Source organism: Colobus angolensis, unplaced genomic scaffold (genome assembly GCF_000951035.1).
Source record: "Colobus angolensis palliatus isolate OR3802 unplaced genomic scaffold, Cang.pa_1.0 Scaffold97, whole genome shotgun sequence".
Classification (NCBI taxonomy): domain Eukaryota; kingdom Metazoa; phylum Chordata; class Mammalia; order Primates; family Cercopithecidae; genus Colobus; species Colobus angolensis.
Genome location: NW_012123709.1, coordinates 5317462 through 5343390, shown reverse-complemented (window position 1 = coordinate 5343390; position 25929 = coordinate 5317462). Strand labels below are relative to the sequence as shown.

Genomic DNA, 25929 nt, shown 5'->3' with positions numbered 1-25929 from the left:
ATATTAACTTCATGTTATGACTGAGGAAACTCATAGGAATTTGGTGATTGTTCTTGTTTGCATCTTGCATGTAGTTGAATCTCAAAACCAGTATTTTGCTTGTCTTTTTCTTTTACCTCTTGGTCTGATGCTCTTTCTAACCCGCCAGGCTGCTTCCTTCATTCCTTAAAGCTAACACTGCAATGGTCAGTTTGTGAATCATCTTGGAATACCATCCCTGCCTTAATTGATTTTTGCAAATACTCTGAACAAAGAGAGCCCCACCACTACTATATGCCCTGCATCTCCTGGCATAGTAAACTTGTATTCTGAAATAAGTCTTAAAGAACCACACGTAGCTCAAACGTTGTACTCTGAACATATTGAGCTCTTGTGCATCATTTGCCCAGCATGAACCAAAAGGAAGTTTAGTGTAAGCTTCTGGGCCAACTGACCTACCAGAAGGAAGATTAGAACATACTTTTCCTTTTTCTGGGAATTGGGAGGGTACATTTAGTAGCAACTTTCTGAAGGAGCAGAAAGTCCAATATCTATGAAATTGTCAAAATGATTAGCTAGTAATACAAAATAGTCATTACCATAATGTGCTTTCAGAGCAACATGCAATAATAAGGTATTTTTAAAAAACTCTTTAAGCCACATGGAATTCTTGGTGGGCTCACTTCTCATCTACCCTCAATGGCACCACCTCCGCCATACCATCTGTGGTACTTTCTGTTTTGTTTTGTTTTTAAGGGTTGGTTTAATTTCAGCTAGGGTAGACTTCATAGTCTCAAATCTCTTAGGGAGCAAGATCTGACTTAGATCCTTCCATTGAGCCCTGTTACATGCCTACTCTTCGCTGTACAGACCCAGTCTTGCAGATTTAGTAGAGATCATTACCAACCATAAATTTTATGAGCATTAAAGGTAGTTTTCCTCTCTTGTAATCATTATTAATATTTGATGGCCAAGGTATTATTCTTTATCGATAATTTTATAGATCATAGTTAATTTAGAATGAAAAAAATCAGAACTGTAATGCAAAGTAGTGCAGCTCCACTTTAAAAAGTGACCTTGTCAAAGAGATGCATTTTTACTTCAATTAAATTCAAAGTCAGTCAGTCCCATAGGTAATGTTAGCAATTACAAGAATACTTTGCAAAAGTAGTTAAAAAACACTCAGAGAACTTTTATGTGATGCTAGTTTTTAAAGCAAGAATGACTTTCTTCCAAAACTTCAATTCTTTATGAGATCATTTTGGAGTGTACTGTTACATAAAACATGAGGTCAGTAACTAAGGCTAATTAAATTTTAGTAGGAGCAAAAGTCACCAAAAGGTTTTTGCATTCATCCTACCAATTCTAAAACAGTGATACAATACACCATTAATAGCCTTAGAATTGCTAATTATTTCAACATGAATAGCGATATCAACGCTGTCAGCTTAATTTAATACACTCAGGAGAATTCCTGCAGAATGCATGATTTCTCTATTATTTCCTGGTTTTCACAACCATTAAAAGCTGTAAGTTCTCTTTCTTTTCTTCAGAAAGAGAGAGAGATTGGTAGTCTAGAGTCTTCTCACTTTTTTGAGAATGTTGAAGTTGTTATTTTTAAAATAAATGGGAAGTAAAAACGGAATAGAAGTTAAAGAATGAGAGTACCCCAGGCTTTATTCTGTGATCTAGTACGAGGTAAATGTTAATAACTCCAAAAGAATTAAAACACTCATGCCTTCCATTAGTTCCAATGGAGTTCCCACTCAGGGAATAACCTTAGACTTGGGGTTGAAAGTGTCTTTTTTCTGGAGGGAAACTAAAATTAAAGCCTGGAGGAGTGAAAGTTATAAGAAGTTGATTAAATAAACAAGGGGGTTTTATTTATTAGAAACTTCAGTAAGTTAAAAGGAAGAAGTGAGTCGCTCATTTCATAACGTACTTTATTTAGAAGACAATAGGAAGCAACTACAGGTTTTTTCATGGAAGAAAGGTGAGTTAAAATGGATTCTACAAAACATTAATTTGATGGTAGCAAACTAAAAACTACTGGGTTAGACTCTAAAATAATGGACTCTGAGAGTTAGTCAAAACCTTCAAGATCATCTAAGTTTCTAATGGATATATTTCCTCTACAACATCCCTTATTGACCAATCTTGGTTTGCTTATCTCTAGTGAAACTTAGTACCTCATTTTCAGAATATTCTGTTTGAAAATTTTCTTCACACCAAATACTGTCATCCTTGAATATTCACTCATTTGCTGGTTTAGTGTCTCTGTAATGTAGTCCTTGACATGCTTTTAGGTGCCAAACAGGAAAGCATCTTTTAATTTTAATGGTGGTATATATTTCAACATACATTCACAAATATACTAGTGATCCCAACTCATGATTTCACAGATGATGATTGCTAAGAATGAAGTTAAGTAGAAAAAAGTGAGTCCATGTAAAGCTCAGTTGAGAAAACCATTACATAAATGTTAAAATGTATGTGAATATGAATATGACTGAAGCCGTGAAGGTGATTACATAAAAGGCCAAGCATGAAAAACAGTCCTGTGGGTCTACACTGTGGACACCAGAGCAGACACCATACTCCTGCCTAATGGTGGAAGAGCTGTGCTGTCATGAGATTAGTCAGAAAGAGTAAATAAACTGAGACCAGGAGGAGAGGTAGAAGGCTGCTGTCATAAAGGAACAGGCATAGTGATGGCTTGCACCACAGTGAAGGCAGCAGAAATGTTGAGAAAGAAGTCTATCAGTGAGGTGTCATGGAAAGAACACTGTCCTGCATGTCAGAGGACTTAGATGTTGGTCCAACCTCTCTTCCCATTAAACCTCCGCTTATTCCTACAGGTCTCAGTTTGCTTCATCTGTGGAATGGAGGTGATTTCCTGTGTGAGCATGAAAATTTCCCCCAGCTCTGAAGACCTTTGATTTTGTAAGAATCATTGTGAAGGTGTGGGCTTGGCAAATGAATGGAAAGATGAGCAATGGGAGAGGAAAGAATTGAAGAGGACTGTGAGGTTTGAAGAATGGGTAACTAGCGTCATTCACAGAAATGAGAGGGACAAGGGGTGAGAATAATCGGGAATCAGTGGGCGAAGAAAGACTGGTTTGGATCTGTTGCAATGGAGAGGCCAATGACATTTCTTTGTGATGTCTAACAGGTCCTTGGACACAGAAAAAGGTGAAACTTTGTTTACTTGTCTGTAAAATAGGAATGAGGTGATATATAGAGATGTGGGGATCGCTTACATAGAGATAGCAGGTGAAACCATGGAAATGACAAAAACTCTCAGTAAGGAAAGGGAGGATAAAAAAAATGCAGTTAAGGGAGATAACATTTATTGTGAAGCTACTACGTGCTATGCACATTATCTATTTTATCTCATTTAAACCTCACAAAAATCTTGTGGACTATGGGTAATTCCCTCCATTTTATGTGTTAGAAAAAAATGATGCTCAGCAAGGTCCCAGATTGCATAAGAATTAATGTATTGCTCAGATTTGAACCAGTCTCTCTGACTCCAAAATCTACATGGCTCTGGTCCAATGTGAAACATTGACAATGAGAAGGGATGAGGACACAGCCTAGGAGTTCTCAGAAGGGTGGAAGAAGAACCGTTGAAACTTTGATAGTGCGAGGTCAGTTCAGTCAAAGCTGGACAGAGGGGAAGGAGGGGAAAATCATATTCAAAGTTGCAGAGAAGTCAAGGGGAATAAAAACTATAAAAAAATTGGGTCAGTGGGGGGATTGAAGGAGGCTAATTATGCCACCTCAGAGGTTTCTAATATATTGATTGGGGTGAACCTGAGAAGGAAGGGTGCAGATTATGAAAATGGTAATTATAATACTAAATATATACTGAGCACTTAATATATGCCAGACACTTTTCTAAGTGACTGATATGTATTAACTTTTAATCCCAACAACAACTGGCTTATTGAATGGTCTAGGCTCAGTAGGGTTCCAGGCAGGAAACAGTTTTATCCTCTCCTGATATAGCTTTTCAGTCACATCCCATCATTTCTCCATGACTACTTCTGGATGATATATTGGGTAAATCTCCTAAATTTTTTTGATCCTTTTCAGGTACTGTATTAGAAACTAACATCCATACATTAATATAATGGACGCCATGTTGTAGCAAAAAATGATGTTCTTTATATAGTGACATAAAATACTAAAGGGGAAAAAGAGCAGGAGAGTGAATACATAAACTATATGTAATAAAAAAGAAAGCATATATATTCATATTTAATTATGTATGCACTAAATATCACTTGGAATATCACCAAGGAAGAAATACAAATATTTGCTGATGGGAGGGAGAAGTTATTGGCTGGAATAACTGTAGAGGGAGGGAAACTTTCCACTGAATATCTTTTTAGTCTCCTTGACTTTTAATCTATGTGAATGTATTACTATTGATCTCAGTCAGCTATTGCTACAATAATGATGTACAACAACCATCCTCAAACTCAGGCAATACGCTTTGCTTCTCATGCTCGTGGGCAAGTGGTTCAGCTGAGTGGCTCTGCATCAGGCTGCAGTTGTTCAGGTTGCCTGTAGTGGTTTGCAAGGGACTGAATGTGTCACCCCCTCCCGTACTCAGATGTTGAAAGCCTAACCTTCAATGTGGTGCTATTAAGAGGTGAGGCCTTTGGGAGACAATTAGGTCATGAAGGTGGCGCCTTCATGAATGAGTAAAGGGGACCCTTACTAAAGAGCTCACCCTCTTTTGCCCATGTGAGGATACAATGAGAAGATGACAGTTTGCCACCTGGAAGAGGACCCTGATTATAAGGGCACCCTGATCACAGATTTCAAGCCAATAGAAAAGCGAGAACTAAATTTCCATTGTTTATAAACCACCCAGTCTAAGCTCTTTTGTTATTGCAGGCCAAACTGACTAAGATATAGCTCTACTGCATTTGTCTCATTATGAGGTCCCAGCTGGAGGGGCAGTCTTTCCGGGGCATGTTCTTCTCTTAGTGAAGTCAGGAATTTCCAGAGGGTGACAGAAAACACTCATGCTTTCAACTGCAGGCCTGGGCTTGGAATGTTCATGTACTCACTTCCAACCCAATGCTTAAATAAGCAAGGCAGCATACTCCTCCAGAGTTAAAGGGGCGTGAGTCATTGCTGAACAATAGTCTACCCACCTCTTTAAAAAATCTTTTAAGCCCACTTGAGCCTAAGATCAAAACTGTCATCTCTCATCCAATCTCAGACTTCTCCCTTCCCCACTGTGGCTCAGTAGCTCAGGCTTGACCCATATTTAGAAACTTATGGTAGGTGTCGGGGGTGGTGGTTCATGCCTGTAATCCCAGCACTTTGGGAAGCTGAAGTGGGTGGCTCATCTGAGGTCAGGAGTTCAAGACCAGCCTGGCTAACATGGCAAAACCCTGTCTCTACTAAAAATACAAAAATTAACCGAGTGTGGTGGTGCACGCCTATAGTCCCAGTTACTCAGGAGGCTGAGCAGGAGAATCACTTGAACCAGGGAGGCAGAGGTTGCAGTGGGCAGAGATTACAGCCACTGCACTCCAGCCTGGGCAACAGAGCAAGACTCTGTCTAAAAAACAAAAACAAAAAAAAAAAAAAGAGGAAAGGAAAAAAAAAGAAGTTTATGGTAGGGAAAGGGACTATGCTAAGTTTCTTTTCTTCTCTCCCTCCTTCCCTCCTTTCCTTCCCCCCTTATTTTTCTTCCTTCACTTTTCCTACTTTCCAACTTTCAGATACTACTAAAATTTCTGGCTTCTTAAAAGTTGGGTATAAGAAAGAGGTATAATAAGAAGGGAAGAGCTATTTCTTTTTTTTTTAAATATTACTTTAAAAAAATTTTTACTTTAAGTTCTGGGGTACATGTACAGAACATGCAGGATTGTTACATAGGTATACATTTGCCATGGTGGTTTGCTTTACCTATCAACTCGTCATCTAGGTTTCAAGTCCTGCATGCATTAGGTGTTTGTCCTAATGTTCTCCCTCCCCTTGCTCCCCACTCCATGACAGGCCTCAGTGTGTGTTGTTCCCCTCCCTGTGTCCATGTGTTCTCATTGTTCAACTCAAACTTAAGAGTGACAACATGTGGTGTTTGGTTTTCTGTTTCTGTGTTAGTTTGCTGAGGATGATGGCATCTAGCTTCATCCATGTCCCTGCAAAGGACAAGATCTCATTCTTTTTATGGCTGCGTAGTATTCCATGGCGTATGTGTACCACATTTTCTTTTTTCAGTCTATCATTGATGGTCTGGGTTGTTTCCATGTCTTTGCTATTGTAAATACTGCTGCAATAAACATACATGTGCATGTGTCTTTATAGTAGAATGATTTATATTCCTTTGGGCATATACCCAGTAATGGGATTTCTGGGTCAAATGGTATTTCTGATTCTAGATCCCTGAGGAATCACCACACTGTCCTCCACAATGGTTGAACCAATCTATATTCCCATCAACAGTGCCAAAGTGTTTCTAATTCTTCACAGCCTCAGCAGCATCTATTGTTCTTGACTTTTTAATAATCACCATTCTGACTGGTGTCACATGGTATCTCATTGTGGTTTTGATTTGCATTTCGTTAGAGATCACTGATGATGACCTTTTTTTCCATATGTTTGTTGGCCGCAGAAATGTCTTATTTTGAGAAGTGTCTGTCCATATCCTTTGCCCGCTTTTTGATGGGGTTGTTTTTTTCTTGTAAATTTGTTTAAGTTCCTTGTAGGTTCTGGATATTAGACCTTTGTCAGATGGGTAGATTGTAAAAATTTCCTCCCATTCAGTGGGTTGTCTGTTCACTCTGATGCTAGTTTCTTCTGCTGTGCAGAAACTTTTTAGTTTAATTAGATCCCATTTGTCATTTTTGGCTTTTAATTGCTTTTGGTGCTTTCGTCATGAAGTCTTTGCCCATGCCTATGTCCTGAATGGTATTGCCTAGGTTGTCTTCTAGGATTTTTATGGTTTTGGGTTTTACATTTAAGTCTTTAATCCATCTTGAGTTAATTTTTGTATAAGGTATAAGGAAGGAGTCCAGTTTCAGTTTTCTGCATATGGCTTGCCAGTTTTCCCAACACCATTTATTAAATAGGGAATCTTTTCCCCATTGCTTGTTTCTGTCAGGTTTGTCAAAGATCAGACGGTTGTAGATGTGTGGTATTATTTCTGAGGTCTCTGTTCTGTTCTATTGATCTATTTGTCTGTTTTAGTACCAGTACCATGCTGTTTTGGTTACTGTAGCCTCATAGTATAGTTTGAAGTTATATAGTGTGATGCCTCCAGCCTTGTTCTTTTGGCTTAGGATAGTCTTGTCTATAAGTGCTCTTTTTGATTACATTTGAAATTTAAAGTAGTTTTTTCTAATTCTGTGAAGAATGTCAATGGTAGTTTGATGAGAATAGCATTGAATCTATAAATTACTTTGGGCAGTATGGCCATTTTCATGATATTGATTCTTCCTATCCATGAGGACAGAATGTTTTTCTATTTGTTTGTGTTCTCTCTTATTTCCTTGAGCAGTGGTTTGCAGGTCTCCTTGAAGAGGTTGGGAAGAGCAAGTTCTAATGTCGTTGGGGTCTTATGTGTGGCCCAGGGAAATGTACTGGTTCTATGTTTCATGAAAGACTTTGTGGGTTCTTTTCAGATTTATGGCAGAGACCTCATGCTGTATCATGCCTTGTTATAGGTGATGCACCTCTGAATAACTACACCTGGCTCCTGTTTCTGGTCTGCTTCTCCTGCCTCTACAGAGACTTTTAGTCTATTCCATCTATTGGGTGGGAAGTTTTCAAATACTGAAGACCTGTGGCTGTATGCAAACTATAGGAAATAAGTGCCCTTACCTGTTGTTGATCAAAGGGTAGCTTGTATCCAGTGTGCTTATTTTCACTGTGTTCAGAGAGGCAGCTCAAGGCACTCATTCATCATTAAACTTTTCTAGGTGAAAGTCAGGTATCAGTTATAGCATTCCTAAGGTTTTCTTGAAACATTTCTCCAATGTGGCATGATAGTATGGAAGCACCCCATCCCTTCAAATGCTCAGCTCTAACCAGCTTTTTCCAAACAAATTATCATCTCTCTTTCCTCAGTTTGTATCAAGCCTTTTATTGCACAGGTTGGAGATGGATAATGGGTTAAGGGAATGGATGGTATCCAGAAGCTTGGATTCCAGACACAGCTCTACCACTAACTATATAAGTGACATGAATGAGTATCTAGTACAATACCATTTTGCTAAAGAAGAGGAAATTGAGGCTCATACACTTTTCATAATTTGTCCTCTTTCATCTGATAGTGGCAAAGCTCTGCCTTAGAATTTGTGTTTCTACTGAACCAAAGGAGCAAGTATCTCCTTATGTTTAAACAATCCTGTCTTTGTGATTTAAGATCCTTTCTTCTTCTTCTGGTTTTGGAAAAGACCAAATCAGGAGAACAGCTGGATACCATTTTTTATTTGTGATCGTTATAAATAATAAGCCTTCCAAACCTTCCCCAAGAGTTAGAATTTCTTTAGAGTCTGGAACCTCAGAGACTCATTTTAAGTCCATTCAAACTACAAAATACTTTGGTTCTGAAGATCTTCTTCTGAAAGACCCCAATAAAGATCTCTCCTCACAGCCCATTCTTCAATTAGTCCCTCAGTGGGACTGGAGGGAGATCCACAGAGCCAGCTGGACATTGAACTTGTGATTCCTAAGGGAAGGTATATTTCAACCCTGATACTTAGATTGCAGGCTCTTTTCTCTGTTAGGAGTTGTATTATTGAAGTAAAATAACATTCTTAACTCTGAATGTCGAGTTCTTAAATGAGAACATACATCTTATTTTTTCTATTTTTGGAAATTTAGCATTCATTAAGTTGTTAACCTTTGAAAACTTCTATCCTCTTACTTCCTTGTCTGTCAGCCTAAATCTTCCCTCCTCTCTGTCACAGCCTCTTTCCTTAGAAGGATATATTCTGCTCCTTTAGTGTTTCATTTCTCATGCTTCTCAGCATTCCCTACATTGCCCTTTCTTTGAAGGCTCCCGGATGTGAATTCGCATACCCCACATTCACACGCCCAATTCAGATAAAACAACAAAGTCTATTGTCTTCTGAGAAAAATTCTAACTCTCCTCAGGTACTGTAGGTGTCTCATTTCATATTCCTGCTTGAAAATATAAGAGGAGCCCTGAATCATGATCTTGCATTATGCCTTAGAGCAGGCCTTCTTAAAAGTACAATTCCTTCCCCAAAGGAAATGAGAGAGCTATTTAAAACAAGCAATCAATCCATTTAGAACTCTCCACAATCTGAAGAACATTTCTTACAGTTATGAATAGAAGGAAGAGAGGCAACGAATTTTTAAAAAATGGATTTAAAAGGAGACTTTTGAGCCCATCAGCATTCACTGAGTCCAAACATAGAAATTCAATTCAATTTATCATGTAGAGAAAAGATTAATCACTTGCAGGAATCTTGAAATTCGTATGTTGCCTTCAAAGTCATCAAATGAGAATCATTTCTAATTACCACTATCTGCTCAGTATTAAACTTTTCTACATAATTTGATTGTCTTGCTGCAGCAAGAGTCATCTTAAGTTCCATTTTCTCTCAATCCCCCAAATCCAAGTCCAAAGACACCTACAACAATTTTTCAGAGGGTTCAAGTTAATCTCTTCTTCTCTTGAAAAGCCAGCACTTTATAGGCCATAACTATGTCACATGGGTGCCTAGTAGTGTACTTATCTACTGCTTTTATCTTTTTAAAACATTTTATAACCTATATGTAAAAGTAAGGTTAATCTTCTATAAACATTATTTAGGGAATGCCAATTCTATGTGCATTCTACCTACTACATCTTCTAGCTATTTTGTAAGCCAAATGTAAATGCCCTGCAGGACTACATTTCAGTTGCTTGGTTTTGGTGTACCTTTTCTTTCTTTCTTTTTTCTTTTCTTTTTTTTTTTTACTACTCAACATTTGTTTCTCTGGGTGACATCATCTCAATTTGGGTACAGGGGAATCTGCTTGTTCTATTGCATGATCTACTGGGACTGTCTATCAAGGTTCTTGCCCCTGCTATAGCCTATGCTATATAGCCTGTGCTAAAGTCTATGATTCAGTCCTTTTCCCTGGAATTTGACAAGTGCAGAGTGACAGAAAGCCTGAAAGTGGCAACCAGAAAGTGGCAGAAGCTCAATTATCCCTGAGGAGGTTGTCCATCTTTCCCTGCACTCTGGACTTCCAATTTTGCTTTGATTCATCCTTGTTGAGACTGTTCTTTTAGATTTCTTTACAATGTTGTCAGCTATTCACTATCCTTCAAGTAAACTTTGTTTTCTGTTTAAATTAGAGTTGGCTTTTATTGATTACAGTCAAAGGTGTCTGACGGCACTGGCCTCAAATATCTTCCAGTTAGTTTTCCCACCTATGGTCAAGACCAGGGTGGGCCCTTTTGTGGCTATAAATTTACTCTTTAGTCTTCCTAAAATTTCTTCCTTCTTCTGGCTACTGAATCTACCCTTTTCATCCTTTATGACATTTCTTTAAGTTTCAAACTTTTTCATGAAAACTAACATGATTTGACTTTCTCCATTAACATCCCTCCAGAATTTGTTTAGCATTTATTTGTTATTTGCTAGACCCCAACATTGCCTTTTCCTGCACAGAGAAGTTCGCTCAGTTTTGCATCAGGGTAAGCTGCCAAATGTTCAGCCAATTAAAAATTGAGCCACAGTGGATCTACTTTTGACTTTTTGGTAAAATAAACCAAAGAAAACTTGCTGATTAGACCAGTTGTGAATCACAGCTATCAAATGTAAATTATTCACAGGAAAACCATTAGCAACATTTCTCCCATCAAAAAGCAGGAAATAAAATGTAGCAGAGACAGGGGTGAATCTAAGCAGATGTTTAGTGCACAGAGTTTATTTTTTGATCTATTCCAGCAGAATAAAGCTAGCAAATGATCTTAGTATCTCAGTGACTTAACACAACTAAGGTTATTTCTTACTGATGTTCTGTGTCTAATGTGAGTTAGCAAAGATTTTTTGTACATCATAACCTGTCCAAGACCCAAGTTGGTGGAGGTGTCCTGTTGATTAACAGTACTTCAGCTTACATTTTATTGCAAAGTAAATAATGTGGCCACACTATCATTAAATTGGGCAGGGAAATGAAATCCCTCCATGTGCCTGGAAAAGGCATATTATACGTATTTGATGAATACTACTAATGAGGGACTACTGTAGATGCCTTACTCCTTATTCATAGTCTTTTCTCCTCATCATGCTCAGCATTCTTCAGCTTAGAACTGCCCACTTCATTCTAGGCATTTTTTTCTAGGTCTCAGAGTTGATATAACTAAGCTATTACTTAATCTTCACCAAGATATTAATTGATAATGATAACACATTGAATGGACAGAGAGTCTATAGTTTACACAGCATTCCTCTATAAATGATCTCCTTTGACCTTCACAATCACCCAGGAACATGGGTGGGGCAGAGTGTATTAATTCCGTTTTATGGAGCAGAAGGAAACAATGTGCCTGACCCAAATTCACACTGATAGAACTGGGACTAAAACAACATATCTTTCCACAGTAAACCTGTTGCTGTGTTTCTGTGTGTATTTTGCCACGCTGCACTTACACAGTTAACAAATAAGACATGTGGCCGCTATTAATTTTATTGTCTTATAAAAGTGGAAGCAAAGAAGATAGAAATTCCCTCCAGAACTAAAGAAATGAAGCTGTAATGATAACCAGGACAGCCCCTCTAGCATATTATGACTAGTGGAGGGAGGTCTTGTCCCCTGTCCTTGTACATACCACAGGGGTGGCTGCCTGCTTTTCTACCTCCTTCCATGAGTAGTTTGAGTAGGTGAACATGAGTGTATGAGTGTGAGTCTCATTGTTAACTGACTCAAGATAGGAGAGAGGGCCATGTAGGTGAGAACTGTTTTAAAGGAAAGCAAGTAATTACTCTGATGTTACTAGAAAAATGAGTGGCTAAACTAACTCCTATGCTTGGTAACAGTTTCTACCTTTTATATTCAAAGAATGGCAAGGCATACATTTTTAATATCCACTTTTCAGGTTAGAAAACTGACTGAATGTAGGTCAGTTTAATTCTGGAGTCACTAGGAGGTAGTGTGTTGTAAAAAATTATGGTAATTCCCTGTCCTGGAATTTCCTGTTTCAGACAGGTGTCAGTGTATCTCAATTTCTGGATTTGAACGTGGAGTCTCTGTCACCAGGGGAAAGGGAAACAGTGTGACTGTGGCCCAGGACTTGGCTGCTTTACGCCATTCACTTTCCTTGTCAACCTCTCAAAGGCATGAATTGTATTACAGGAACACATTGTGGATAGTACAGAAACTTCAAGGTGACAGGGAGAGAACACTTGCTGTATAACTGAAAATTTCACTAAAAAAGCCTATAAGACAGATAAAAATGTGAAATTGTCTAGCAACATTTGCCCCTGAATATCAATCACTGTCAATCACTAATAAACTTTTCCAATAACTCAGGCTCGTTTTGATTATTTTCCTAGGGGGGTTTGGGTCTCTCAGGCATGCAGCACACCTGCAGGCAGGCCTCTTCTGGTGTTTGCCTACAGGAAGGTCATTAAAAGGCAGTGCAAATTAGGGCAGTTCCCTCAGCAGCAGCAATTAACCTTCAGGAACCTGGCAGGCATAGGTATATTTAGGACTGCAGAAACCATTAACCTTCTCATTATTTAAAGGAGTGAACAGTAGGAGGAAAAACTAAGATCTTCTTCTCTATCTCTCTCTTCACTTCTTCATCCCTCCCCTGTGCCATTCCTTTCTGTTTCATTCATCCTATGGCTGTCTTTGAGATGTGGAGACTGCCCTACTCACACTGCAAACACTGTTGGGGGATGGAGGCAATTGCAACTTGCTGCCACCTTAATGCCATGGGAGGGGACTGGCAGGTGGTTAAGTGAGGTCTTTTCTGCTCTGGCTCCACCCTGAGGAGTCCAGTCTAGGAGGAGTTGGTGCTGGTCCTAACGCCTCCTGGCTTGGTTCCATGTGGTGGCAGGTGCTACTGATGCTTGTTACACATACAGTGCCCCTGCAGGTGCCTCGTGAGTGCCCATCCATCTCCTTGCCATCCTTGTCTCCCTGGCTCTCTGGAAAAGAAGGAAGCCCGCCCTCTCTGCAGGGGAGAGCACACAGCAAGTTGGCTCATCCGTCATTGCTTATGTCAGGTCCAAGTTGTGGATGAATGTTCAGAGACTGACACAGCCTCAGTCAGAACTGACATAACAATACTCCTTTTCCCTGTTAGCTAGGAATTTCTGATTGGGAACAAAATAATATCTACATCATTAAAAATGTTAACACTGCAGAAATAGCATCTTATTTTAAATATCTGTTCATTCTGATGTCTATTAGCTGAGATAACTTACATTTGAATCTTCATGTACAAAAATGTATCTTTGGGGCTTAATTTCACTTTCAATTAATGATGTTTTCTTCTAGAAAAGCAGTAGTGAACATAAAAGCATGGGGCAATTGTTCTTGAATCTCTTCTACCAAATTCCGTTGAGGTATATCATTTAAGATGGAGAGAAAAAAAAGCAAAATTGTTTAAAAAACTAGGTGCTGTTATTATAGTTATAAAACAATCCCTAGGTTATTAGGCAACAATATGAAAATCAAAACGGGCAACATGTTTGTGACTGTCACAAGAAGACACCTATGAAATTATTCTAAGGAGACAACTGATTCAGGATTTGATGTGGGTTCTGGCAAAGGGAAGAGGTGCCAGGATTGCCCCAGCCTCTGAGGAAGCCTCTTTAATTTAAATGTGCATGCTGTGATGCAGCTGTGCTGATGAAGGCATATTTATTGGACCTGGATAGGAGGCAAATGCGTAACTAATTAAACTATCCTGGCATCAACTACTCTGGCCAAAACCCCCTTTTTAAAAAGCATCACTGTTTAAAATGCATTCTGGAAGCAAAAAGTTACCACTCAGAACTGGTTTGCAAATAATATCTCTGAAGGAATGCGATGGTAATTTTACTTAGGTTAGAAAAATAGTGTTTAGAAGTGCCTTTAATTTAGAGGTGACTTTATGAAAGTTTTTGCCCTCTAGCTGAGACTATTTTCTTATTTTCAGAGATAAAAAGGACCAACTGTCTAGAAAAATTGTAGAACAGAATGTTAGAGCTCATCTAGTCCACTTTTTCCATTTGCAGCCACGGCAATGGAGCACAGAGAAACGCCTAGGATGTGAACTAAATAAGCTTCTCTGTTTCCCAACTTTCATTGCATTACTACTGGCCAATGAAGAACTTTATAATGCTGATCTTTAAAAAAAAAAAATACAACTATTTAACAAAAATGTTCTTGAAATTTGTTTCTTTACAAAATCTGGGCAAGCTGTTAAGTGGCCCTGGCCAAGAAGGACACAAATGGATGAGGCTGGACAGCAGTGGGATGCTGGAGCCCTGTTATTGCCTATACTTTGCGACATGCTGAATGGTTCAACCTAGGCATTTATTTCATCTGTACTATGCACACTTTGGATTTTTCATTATCTAACGATGAAGCATGCATTTGTATTTCGAGGTTGAGGAGGAAATTCAAGTTTTGTGGGTTTCTGAGGCACAACAATAAATAACTCATCTCTTTCGTGCCTAGATTCCGAACTAATCAAGAAATAAATCAGCAGTGAGCTAATGGAGTCCTGAAAGATCATCTTTATTACTGATAAAATCCAAACAACATATTCCAGAGTACTTTATTTGAATGGGCTGGCTGAGCTGACTCCCAGGACCCAGTGGGCTTAGTCACTAGTTACAAGCAACTGTGACTTACGGTGAATGGGCCTGTGGCAGGCCGGCCTGCTCCCTAGAAGTAAGAGGAGAGGCAGAGTCTCAGCAAATTTTCTGATGTGAAAAGTAACTTCATTTGCTCTTTATGCCTTCGCCCCTGCTGGTGAAATGAAAGGCTCTATAGGCTGAGGAAACTCTCTGGCTCTGGGTAAGGGTGGAAAGAGGAAGCATTAAGACTCATTAGAGAAGTGATACACAGTGAAAAAAAGAATTAACATCCAGGTTCTCATATTCAAATAAAAATTTTTGCAGTCTTGACAAACTTGAACTAGGTGAGAAGAAGAAGAGAGAAAGAGAGCGAGAGAAAGAAATAGCATGGCAAGAGCCAATCCTAGCACATTCATCTACCCACAAATATTTACTGCACGCCAGCTATGCATTAGAGACTGTTGTAGGCACTGGGAATATAGCAGTGAGTAAAATCTACTGGGGAAATTCTGCTTTTGCTGAATTCATATTCTAGTTGAGAAGGTTGAGATCCAGTGGCCTACCGTGTTGTCTGCTCTGGGGAAGTAAACCAAAGCAGAGGTTAAGTGCGGGACACCTGTGTCCAGTCACCATTAAGGGTCAAGGTGAATCAAGGGTCACCTCCAGGCCACAGTCAAGTGGGAATGAGCCATACATTAACTCTTCAATGAGCCATACACCAGCTACTGACTTCAGAACTGAATGCCTTCAGAGAAAGTAGCAACCAGGTGAGAAAGAGACATGATAGCAGAGACCAGAGAGGCTAGAGTCACTGTCAGGTCTGAGGGTTCCTTCCAACCCCTGCCACAAAGACCTGGTAAGCCCCTGCCTCCAACATACACCATTTTGATAAGAGAAGGGAGAAGGTATCAAAATCTACAAGTGGCTAAATTTCTAAAAGAGAATACTTAAGACAATCCTGATGGAGAGTGAATTATCAGTGAGCTGAATGTTTAAACTAAAATATTTTTATTTGGATTAAGTTTACTTCCTTTTCCATGATATCTATTGGTATGAAGGTAGTGAGGACAGATAAGACTTCTATAGAAAATAAAAACTGCATCTTCTCTGCCAGAGTGGGGTGTGGCATGTGCTGTTACGTAAGTGATGTCACTGCTATGGAATGAATGTGTCTCCCTAAAATTCATATGTTAAGACCTAACCCCCAGTGTGGTGGCATTAGGAGTTGAGGCCTTTGGGAGGTTATTAGGTCATGAGGATGGAACCCTCATGAATGGGATTAGTTACCTTATAAGAAGAGACACTAGAGAACTTGTCTCCTTTTCTGCTCTCTGCCATGTGAGGCCACAAGGAGAAAAAGTCCATCTGCAAATCAGAAAGAGTATCTTTAACAAGAACTTAGCTATGCCAGCATCCTGATCACAGACTTCCAGCTTCCAGAACTGTGAGAAATAAATATCTGTTAATTCAACCAGTCTATGGTATTTTGTTATGGCCACCTAAATAGATTAAGACAGTCATATAATCATAAGGTATTTGAACGACTCACTACTAACTTTCATTCCCAGATATGTTTTGAGATAAAAGAGAGCCATTTTCCTTCCTCTCTCTGAAGTTGGTCCTTAGTAAACTCCATCTACCAGAGAGGGGTGAATTGTCAATGATTCACTGTGTATACTCACAATGTATATGCTATCCTAAAGGCACCAGGAATGGTAGTATAGACGTGGTGACAGGAAATAGGACTACACATTGTTTAAGGTAATGAAAGTTGGGCATCTTTCTAGGGAAGTGAAGAAGTCACTCAGTGGAAGAAAAATGAAGTTTCTCAGTTCATAGCGGGGCTAGACCAAGAACTGCCATAAATTTATGTTTGTTTTATTTGGTTCAACTGGGCTCTTTAATATTCTTATGATGTCTTCACCTCTTTCCCTTGCTATTCTGAATGAGTCCACAGCCAATTTTATCGCTCAAACTGCTTTTCCAAATGTCAGCAAAGACCTTCAAATCTCGAGTCCATTGGCCCCTTCCAACAACTCATCTATCATCTTCATATTGCATTCTTGTTTCTGGGACTCACTGCTGAGACTCTGTTTCTTCCAGACACGGAGAATGCAGTGCTGGCTCTTTGTACCTTTTTAAAAATTCCCTATTGGTCTCTGTTATGGGCTGAAATGTGTTGACCCCCAAAATCATATGTTGAAGTCCTAACCCCCAGGACTTTAGAATGTGACTACATTTGGAGATCAGGTCTTTAAAGAGGAATTCAATTAAAATGAGGTTATCAGAGTGGGCCCTAAGGCAATATTGCTGGTGTCATTATAAGAAGGGGAAATTAGGGCATAGACATGTAGAGAAGGAAGACCATGTGAAGACTCAGGTAGAAGACAGCCATCTGCATGCCAAGGAGAGAGGCCTCAGAAGAAACCGTCTCTGCTGACACCTTGATCTCAGACTTGCAGCCTCCAGAACTGTGAGAAATGGAGTTTTATTATAATCTACCCAGTCTGCGGTACTTCATTATGACAATCCTAACAAACCAACACAGGCTCCTTTATTTCACCTTCTCTGCTTGTTCCCTAAATGTGGACATTTCCCAACCTCAGTCTTCATACTTAGCTTTGCTAGTTTCATGTACCTTCATATGTCCAATTATCATTCCCATTAAACCAATCTTCAAATTTAACAGGTTGAACCATATGAAATGGCCATTTTTGTAGGTTAAAAGTGGTTGACTCTAGGCAGTTTCATATGGTTCAACCTAATATGCCTCTACTCCAAACATTCTTTGATACTCTGTATGTGCATGTCCCCCTGCCTTTTACAAATATTCTTAAGATTAAATCATTGGTTTCTTCCAAATATCATATCCAAAATAGAACTCACCAACTTCTTAAGAAAGCTCTAGGCTTAAAGCATTGGTTGTACTTTGGGTCAACCTTTTCTCTCACTAACTTATACCTTGGTTACCACTTGTGTGCTGTTGCCTGCCTTCCACATCCACTTCCATAGTACAAGCCCTTTTGGGGAAACTGCTGGGGAGCCTCCTAGTACTTTCAATTTAAATGTGGTTTCTAAACCTGCAGCAGTCCCACTTCCTAGCTTGTTGGAAATAAAGACTCAGTCCCCACCTGGACTTACTTATTCAATCAGAACATGAGTTTTTAAAAAGATCCCCAGGTGATTCTAATACAAATTAAAGTTTCAGAACTGCCTTAGAATATGGTGGTGGTCACAGGAATTCTTTTAACTTTCCGGAAAGATCAAGTCAATGTATTTTCTCATTAGCAGCAGGAGAGTATAAGAAAACCCAAATCACCATACTTTGACCACTACAGAGTATCACCTGTGATTTTTAAATGCTGCATTTTTGATAGGTGAAAAATTGTATTTTAATAATGTAGGTATTTATTCCTCTTTAATGACTGGTGAAGGTCTATATTAACATTTGTCCATGAACTCTCTGTTCATAGATTTTGGTAGTAGTTGTTTTCCTAATAGAATTATTTGGTACTTTTCTGAATTTTATTATTATACTTACCTTTGTTATTGCAATGTGGACAACTCTCAGGAAGTTGTGTTCGTTAACTTGCTGTATGTGAACCGAAAATTCTCAATATTCCTGACAGTCATGTCTTTACACTATGTACAGTTTGAGGAGTAAATTGTTTTCTTCCCAGATGGTTATAGCCAGCTATACAAGTCACAAATCTTTGCTTAATTCATGAGCCCAATTTGAGGAAATTAATGGATAATGATTTTACAGTGAGTGCTGTAGTGGCTCTCTACAGTAGAAACACAGGGGATGATTCTGAACTGAGTTGCAGAGCAGAAAATACAATAAAGTATAGCGCCATTTGGCAGCCTCTTCTCTAAACCTAGTAGCTGTAACACGCGCGCGCACACACACACACACACGAGTGCTTCTGGGGAGCCAAGATGGATACTGACATACTGATCACTAAAAAAAATCATGCTCCTTCTTATCATTCAGAATGATTAGTCTGCTGGTTGTGGCGATCTGGGCAACCTGGGAGGTGGCTTGACAAGGTTACTTAGGTCAGAGCAGGATAACAAGCAGCAGAAGAAAGAGCTATACACTATTTGAAAATAAATAAACAGCCCTGATCATGCCGCTAAAGCCGGCAGTTTCACTTTGCAGTTGAGTAAGCTGTACCTGTCTTCCTTGTTTCTCTTTGTTTATGAGGATTTCTAAGTCCTTGCTGGTTGATGGTGTAATTTGCTTAGGCAGACAAGCAGGTACTGTACACAATAAGTTCTTCTAAATAAAAGGGGTGATTAATCAAGGAAAATCAAACTCTGAGCCCTAGTACCACTCCTTCCTGGCTGGTCCCAGACTCCCAGCTTGTTTATTTAGTGTCACCCATAGTCTGTCATGGCTGACCTAAAACTATCAGGAACAGCCACAATGGCAGCCAAGCATAAACACAAACCTGAACCGAGGTGCAGAGGGACTGCCATTCCACAGATAAGATCTATTGCTGTAATAGCCCTTGATTATGAAGACCAAAGGAGAAAAAACACCAAATATACAGACACTTTTCTGTTTATTTATACATGAAGAAGGAGGGGGAAGCAAATCATTTACAAAGAGGAGGAGAAAAAAAGGAATAAGGTTTCATTACATGTCAGTGTTTCTCAGTTTATAAAACAAGATTCTGTGATAGCAGGGTGTTGCTTCTGGTCTGCTTTGTTTGTGTATTGACATTTTGCAATGCTTAAAAAAAAAATCACATGCTGGGGCCAGGGATACAGAGAAAAAGAGGAATTGAGGTGGGAAAACCTGCTAGACTGTTACCTGGAAAAAGCATGCTTTTTTTCTTCCATATAAGTACTCCAACAGAGCACTAGGTTAGGTCTAAAATGAGTAGGCTGTTAGGTGATCTTTCACATCAAATGATGTGTTATGAGATTATGCTTTTCAGAGGAACAGGATCCCTTCTTATTGCAGATGTGCGCGATACATTTTTAACATGCAAGGAGCAGTTTTTGGCAAAATCCTCACTTCTCTTTTGGCCATGATATTCTTTCTGTGGTTATACCTTTTGACGTTTTTCATCAAATTATTTAATTTTATAAAGTTTAGGAGTTACTTGGAAAGAAAGTTAGCTGGTGATGTCTCCTGCCAGAAAGTGACAAATGTAGGCACCAGCTTCAGAGCCAATCTGGTCACTGCCTCAAGATAGAACGTGAAAAGATTACTTTTGCCCTTAAAGAGGTCCACAGGTTCTGGGAAGCAATGGAAATGGATCTCTTCATTTGATGTTTGTAGGTGCTCTGCTGCTGTTGTTCATGTTGAAGGGGTCAAATTTATCCATTTAATGGAGAAGTGTGCTTGTCCTACTAGCATTCCAATTTATAAGATGTGTAAGAGGAAGGGCAAGATGCTTCCAATAGGATATTGGTATTGAGGAATACTGCTTTATTGTTCTCTATTGGTCAATTACTGGGACAAATGGCTGCAAGAAGTTCTCTCCAATCTATTTTTTTGCAGCCCATACAGCATTACATTTCAGTCTGAAGAGTAAAGCTCTAATGCTTTATCACATTCCAGTGCTCAAAAGGGAAATTGCTAGTAAGGTACTTAACACTAAATGCATCCATTTTGGTACACTGACATTGCCTGGGACTACAGATAAATTTCAACAAATCACACTCCTACTCTAAGGAATTGGGATCTCATTCTCTGAGGCAGTCTTGGAGATAGAAGGCTCTGCCTAGAGAGGGCACAAAATGAGTATTGGCATTATCAAGACACTGTACTGAAAAGGTGCTGTGTTCTAGCAGCTACTGGAAAAACCCCAACCATGTTCACTTGTATCACTGGTTGAAAATGCATTTTCTTTTTTCTCTTGAATATTTTGTGGTACAGAAAACTCAGGGGGAAAGGCTGGCATTAGAACTAACACAAGGGACACAAATAGGTCACACAAACGTCATGGCTACTGGGACTCAGCTGAGTGGTTAGCACTAAACTAATATCAAAATTTGTATGGATACTTCAGTTCATTTTCCACAAGCTGTTCTAAGTTCCTATTTCTACTTTAGCAGTCTTCTAGTGATTACAGATTCAGAACCCCAAAAATGTTTCCAAAGTAAAGCACTATTTTTTTCTGTGCCTACTTGAAGCCCAGTGTGGTATTCTCTTTGGATTCCTCCCAGTGCGTTAAAATGCGGCTCCCACTCTACCCTGGAGGTGTTATTTATGCATGGTGAAGATCTGTGAGGGGATGCTTCTGTATATACAGATTATTAATTGCATTCAGGCCATTTGTTGATAAAATATGATGCACAGAATCAAGTGATTTATTATCATGTGCATTGGTGATGTTCTATCTAATTTTCCTTGTCTGAAAACACTTTATTCTCATATAATTTTTAAGTTGAGATATAATTCACAGACCATAAAATTCCCCCTTTACAAGGTACAATTCAGTTGTTTTTAGTATATTCACACAGGTATGTAACCATTATCACTACTGAATTCTAAAACATATTCATTAGCTCTCCAAAAAATGCTATACCCATTAACAGTCAATCCCTATTGTCCCCTCTTCCCAGCCCCTGGCAAACACTAGTCTATTTTCTGTCTTGATGGATTTGCCTATTCTGGACAATTCATGTACATGGAATCATAGTAAATGTGGCCTTTTGTGTCTGGCTTTCATTTAACATAACATTTTAAAGGTTCATCCATGCTGTAGCATGTATCAGTATTTTATTCTTTTCATGGCTAAATAATATTCCATTGTATAGGTACATCACGTTGGGTTTATTCATTCGTCAGTTGATAAACATTTGGGCTTCTCCCACTTTTTGGCTACTGTGAATAATACTGCTACGAACATTCATGTACAAGTTTTTGTTTGAATACCAATTATCAATTCTCTTGGGTATGTACCTTGAAGTTTAATGACACCTAGAAGTATAATCATGTGATAACTCTATGTTTAACTTTTTGAGGAACTTTCACACTGCATTACACAACAGCTAAAATATAGGTTTTTATAACTTGTTAATTTATAATTCATATTCAACATATTTTCTTATAACTTTAAGTGGTATATACTAAATATTCTTTTATTAAAGCTACATTTTATATATGGGATGATGAAGTTGAATTTAGTTTAGCTTATGTGCCCATGCTTGTATTCATTCAACTTTTTCTTATCCAAAATTTTTACCATGCTGTTGCAGTTAGTATCAAAGCTAAACTCAAAATACAATTACATTGGTAATTGATAAGTAGAATTAGAAATGACAGTCAATATTATAAATTGTGCATTAATAACTATTAGTAAGAAAAGTACTTTAAAAACATTTATTCTCATTCTTTTCGCTTTGTTTTGTAATTTTTTGTTTACATATACTGTTTTTTGAAATCACATGTCAGTTTTGAAAAAGATTACCTGAGTCCATATTCCTACTGTGAAATGTTCTATTTCATGTAAACATATTTATAAAAATCAAATACATTTTAATTTACAGTAGAGACAGAGCCTTTAGAACAAAACACAATACATCATAATTAAAAGCAAGCAGTTATTAACTTTGGCAGTAGAATAGTAAATTAATCACTTTGCTAATTGTTTCCTAGGCTATTAAGAAATGATTAGCTAATTGATTGATTATTTAAAGTGTTAGCTTGAACTATGTTGCTGGGGCCAGTAAAAATTTGGAGGCTAAATGTCTCTTAAAACATCTGATAATATCCAAAACCTTTTTCAGGAATAAGTACAAATACTGGAAAAAAAAAAAAAACCTTACTATTTGTGTTTCTAGAAAAGGAGAAATTACTCTTTATTCTGAGTCTTGATTGTATAACCATGTTATTTTTAATAAATTAAGAATGGGCTGAGGGGTCATTTAAGAACTGGCTGGATTGTCTGCTAAACTTAGGAAATTGGCTCCCTGCTAGCTCTATATTTTGGTTCCATTTACCCAGCTCCTCAAATTTATAATTAGTTTAGTTGCTCTGTTCCTGTATGCTGTTTAGTGATGAGAATGAGGTTAAAAACCCACAAGAAATTGAATGGAGAAAAAAAATCCTCTGGGAGAGAATACCAAGTACACTTTAGAAAATATGAACTTTCAAAAACATCAATAACAGAACATTTCTAAAGGTAAATAATATTAGACAGGAAGCAAACAAGCACCATTATGGTTAGTGGTCAGATTAGAGACATGGTCTCTAGTAAGGACTTTGTGGCACCAGTGAAACCAACACAGACTCTGTTAAGATGTTGCAATTGTTATTCATTTACGAGAGTGTCTCAGATAAAAGATGTCCTAGAGTGTTTGAGACCACATACCCTCCTTAGACAGAGAGTTACTTGCAGGTCTAAAAGGCTTGATTGTTGTATGGAAGGCTGATGTGCTTTTATAGAGTTGCAGATCAATTTGCATGTAGCAAATTAGCAGTATAGACCTACATAGCAAACTTAGGACAGGTAATAAAGCCTTTTTGGGAAGAACTTGCACATTTTTTATGTACAAATAATTAATAGTTTATTCTAACTTTAAAAGGGTATTCAGGCTGGGCGCGGTGGCTCATGCCTATATTCCCAGCACTATGGGAGGACGAGGCGGGCAGATCGCGAGGTCAGGAGATCAAGACCATCCTGGTTAACACGGTGAAACCCCGTCTCTACTAAAAAATTAGCCGGGCGGGGTGGCGGGCGCCTGTAGTCCCAGCTACTCGGGAGGCTGAGGCAGGAGAATGGCGTAAACCTGGGAGGCGGAGGTTACAGTGAGCCAAGATCACATCACTGCACTCCAGCCTGGGCAATACAGCGAGACTCTGTCTCAAAAGAAAAAAAAAAGTATTCATTGCTCTGTTTGTCTGCTGTTGAGATTTGTAATAATAATGTCATCATTAATCTTATTTCAGGGATGAACTCTCTAAACAGCTGCATTAGAATATTCCTTGTTTTTGCTGTCATAGTAGCTAGTAACAGAACACAACTCTAATAAGCTTAAGTAGGCAAGGGGAATTCATTATAAGAATAAAGGGATGTCTAATAGGGACCAAGTAATATGAAGAAACTTGGCTTAGAAAGGAGTTGAAACCAAGAAAGCTACTTTTTTCTCTCTCTGAAAACTGATTTTTTTCCCCTGCATGACAAAGGGAAATTTCCTTTCCATATTTCTAAACCTACATTTCACAGATCCAGACACCCCAAAAAGGACTACCTTTCAGTTCAAAATCCAATTTCCAAGAGGAGGTACTTTGTTTGGTTGAGATTGAGGCAGGTGCACATTCCTGGTCTAATCAACTATGGCCAAGAGTATGTGGTTATAAATACAATGGCTGCTGCTATGTCCACCACAATAGATGGCGTGGCATTAGATGTAGGGCACCTGGCAATGTCATGTGCTATGTTGTATGTGAGGTGGACAGAAGTTGATATTAGCTAGAACTAATTTCATGTAAATCACATAGAAGGAGAATGTGAGCAGAAAATTATTTGTCCTGCTCCCAAACAACAGTAGCAATATTATACCACTGTTCCAGGAAAACACTGTATCTGGTTATTATAAAAATGAGACAAATAATGACTTATGTGTATTTTTTTTCTTCAAAGAACAAATCAAAGGATGCATTCTTAAGGGAGAGCATGGTAGATATTGTTTACCAATCTTTTGAATACGCACTTCAACCAGGGGAAAATCAATTGCTTTTTAGCTGTCTTTATTAAAGTCTTGTGAGGTCTTTAACAAAGAGCTGTTGATTCAAGAAATTTCAGAGCCAAGCAACTATTTATTCAAGGGCAATATATAAAAGTGCAATTGAACACAGCAATTGGGAGGTTGTTGGAGTGACTGCTAAAATACTTATGTATACAATGTTGTCTTTTTCTCACACCCTTGAGGAATAAAACTCATATAGACTTTGCTCTTAACATAGATGTTTTAGAAGTATTCACTGTTCTATGAATACCTAAATAAAAAGCCATAATCTGTTTTGTAGATAAGTTCTGCTTTAGGATTTTATATTTATGAAAAACAGAAGAGAAGTTCTAGTTTTTCCTCTCTTAGTCCATTTTGTCCTTTTTGTTATATATGTGTGTTTAGCAGTATGGTAAGAGGTGATTGTTGCTAATCAGACAGGAGTATTTTTTACTATAGTAGGGAGAGGTTTCAAAGGAGGGAGAAAGTGATCACTTTAATTTAGTGAGCAGAAAATCAGGAAATGTCTTAATGAAGGAGTGTACATTTAAATTGTAAGGAGAAGAAGATACGGAGTATAAAAATATCATGATCAAAGTCACTAAGCTAGGAAGGAGTGGTGGAAAAAAATTAGCTAATAGTATATGGCAGAAATACTGCTAAGAGATGTACAAATATTTTAAATTGGTGGTATACTGAGTGTTTAGACTGAAATATGGACTACAGAAAATAGAGTACAGGCTGTTGTAGCTTTGGATAGAGAGGAGGGAATCACAGAATTGGCTGTGCAATTGAAACCATGCAAAGTGGACTTAATAATCAATGGGAAAAATCATAATTGTTTGGTGACTTTAAATTCTTTTTATTTTATTTTTTTTGAGATGGAGTCTCACTCTGTCTCTGACGTTAGAGTGCAGTGGCTTGAACTCGGCTCACTGCAAGCTCTGCCTCCTGGGTTCACGCCATCCTCCTGCCTCAGCCTCCCAAGTAGCTGGGACTACAGGTGCCCACCACCACGCCCGGCTAATTTTTTGTATTTTTAGTAGAGATGGGTTTCACTGTGTTAGCCAGGATGGTCTCCATCTCCTGACCTCGTGATCCGCCCACCTCAGCCTCCCAAAGTGTTGGGATTACAGGCGTAAGCCACCACGCCCGGCCCAGTGACTTTACATTCTTTCGTCAGAAGAGTAAAAGCTGTCTTACTGTCAATTATGAATATATAAGTAAATGAAAAAAATGATTTAGTATACATAATGTATACTAAAGTGTATACATCTCTGAAATAAGAATAATGATGACATTATTATTACAAATCGCAACAGCAGACAAACAGAGCAATGAATACTTTTTGTTTTTTCTTTTGAAACAGAGTCTCAGGAGGCTGAGGCAGGAGAATGGCATAAACCTGGGAGGCGGAGCTTGTGGTGAGCTGAGATCCGGCCACTGCACTCCAGCCCGGGTGACAGAGCAAGAC

At 38.5% G+C, this 25929-nt stretch overlaps 1 long non-coding RNA gene across 1 annotated transcript in view; it reads left to right on the top strand.

Annotated features, from left to right (window-relative positions):
- The window catches only part of LOC105504998, a 309713-nt gene that overhangs the window by 157673 nt on the left and 126111 nt on the right, over nucleotides 1-25929 (top strand). Inside the window, exon 2 of the long non-coding RNA XR_001000681.1 lies at nucleotides 2838-3020. This is a non-coding gene — a long non-coding RNA (uncharacterized LOC105504998). The remainder of the gene's footprint in view (nucleotides 1-2837; nucleotides 3021-25929) is intronic.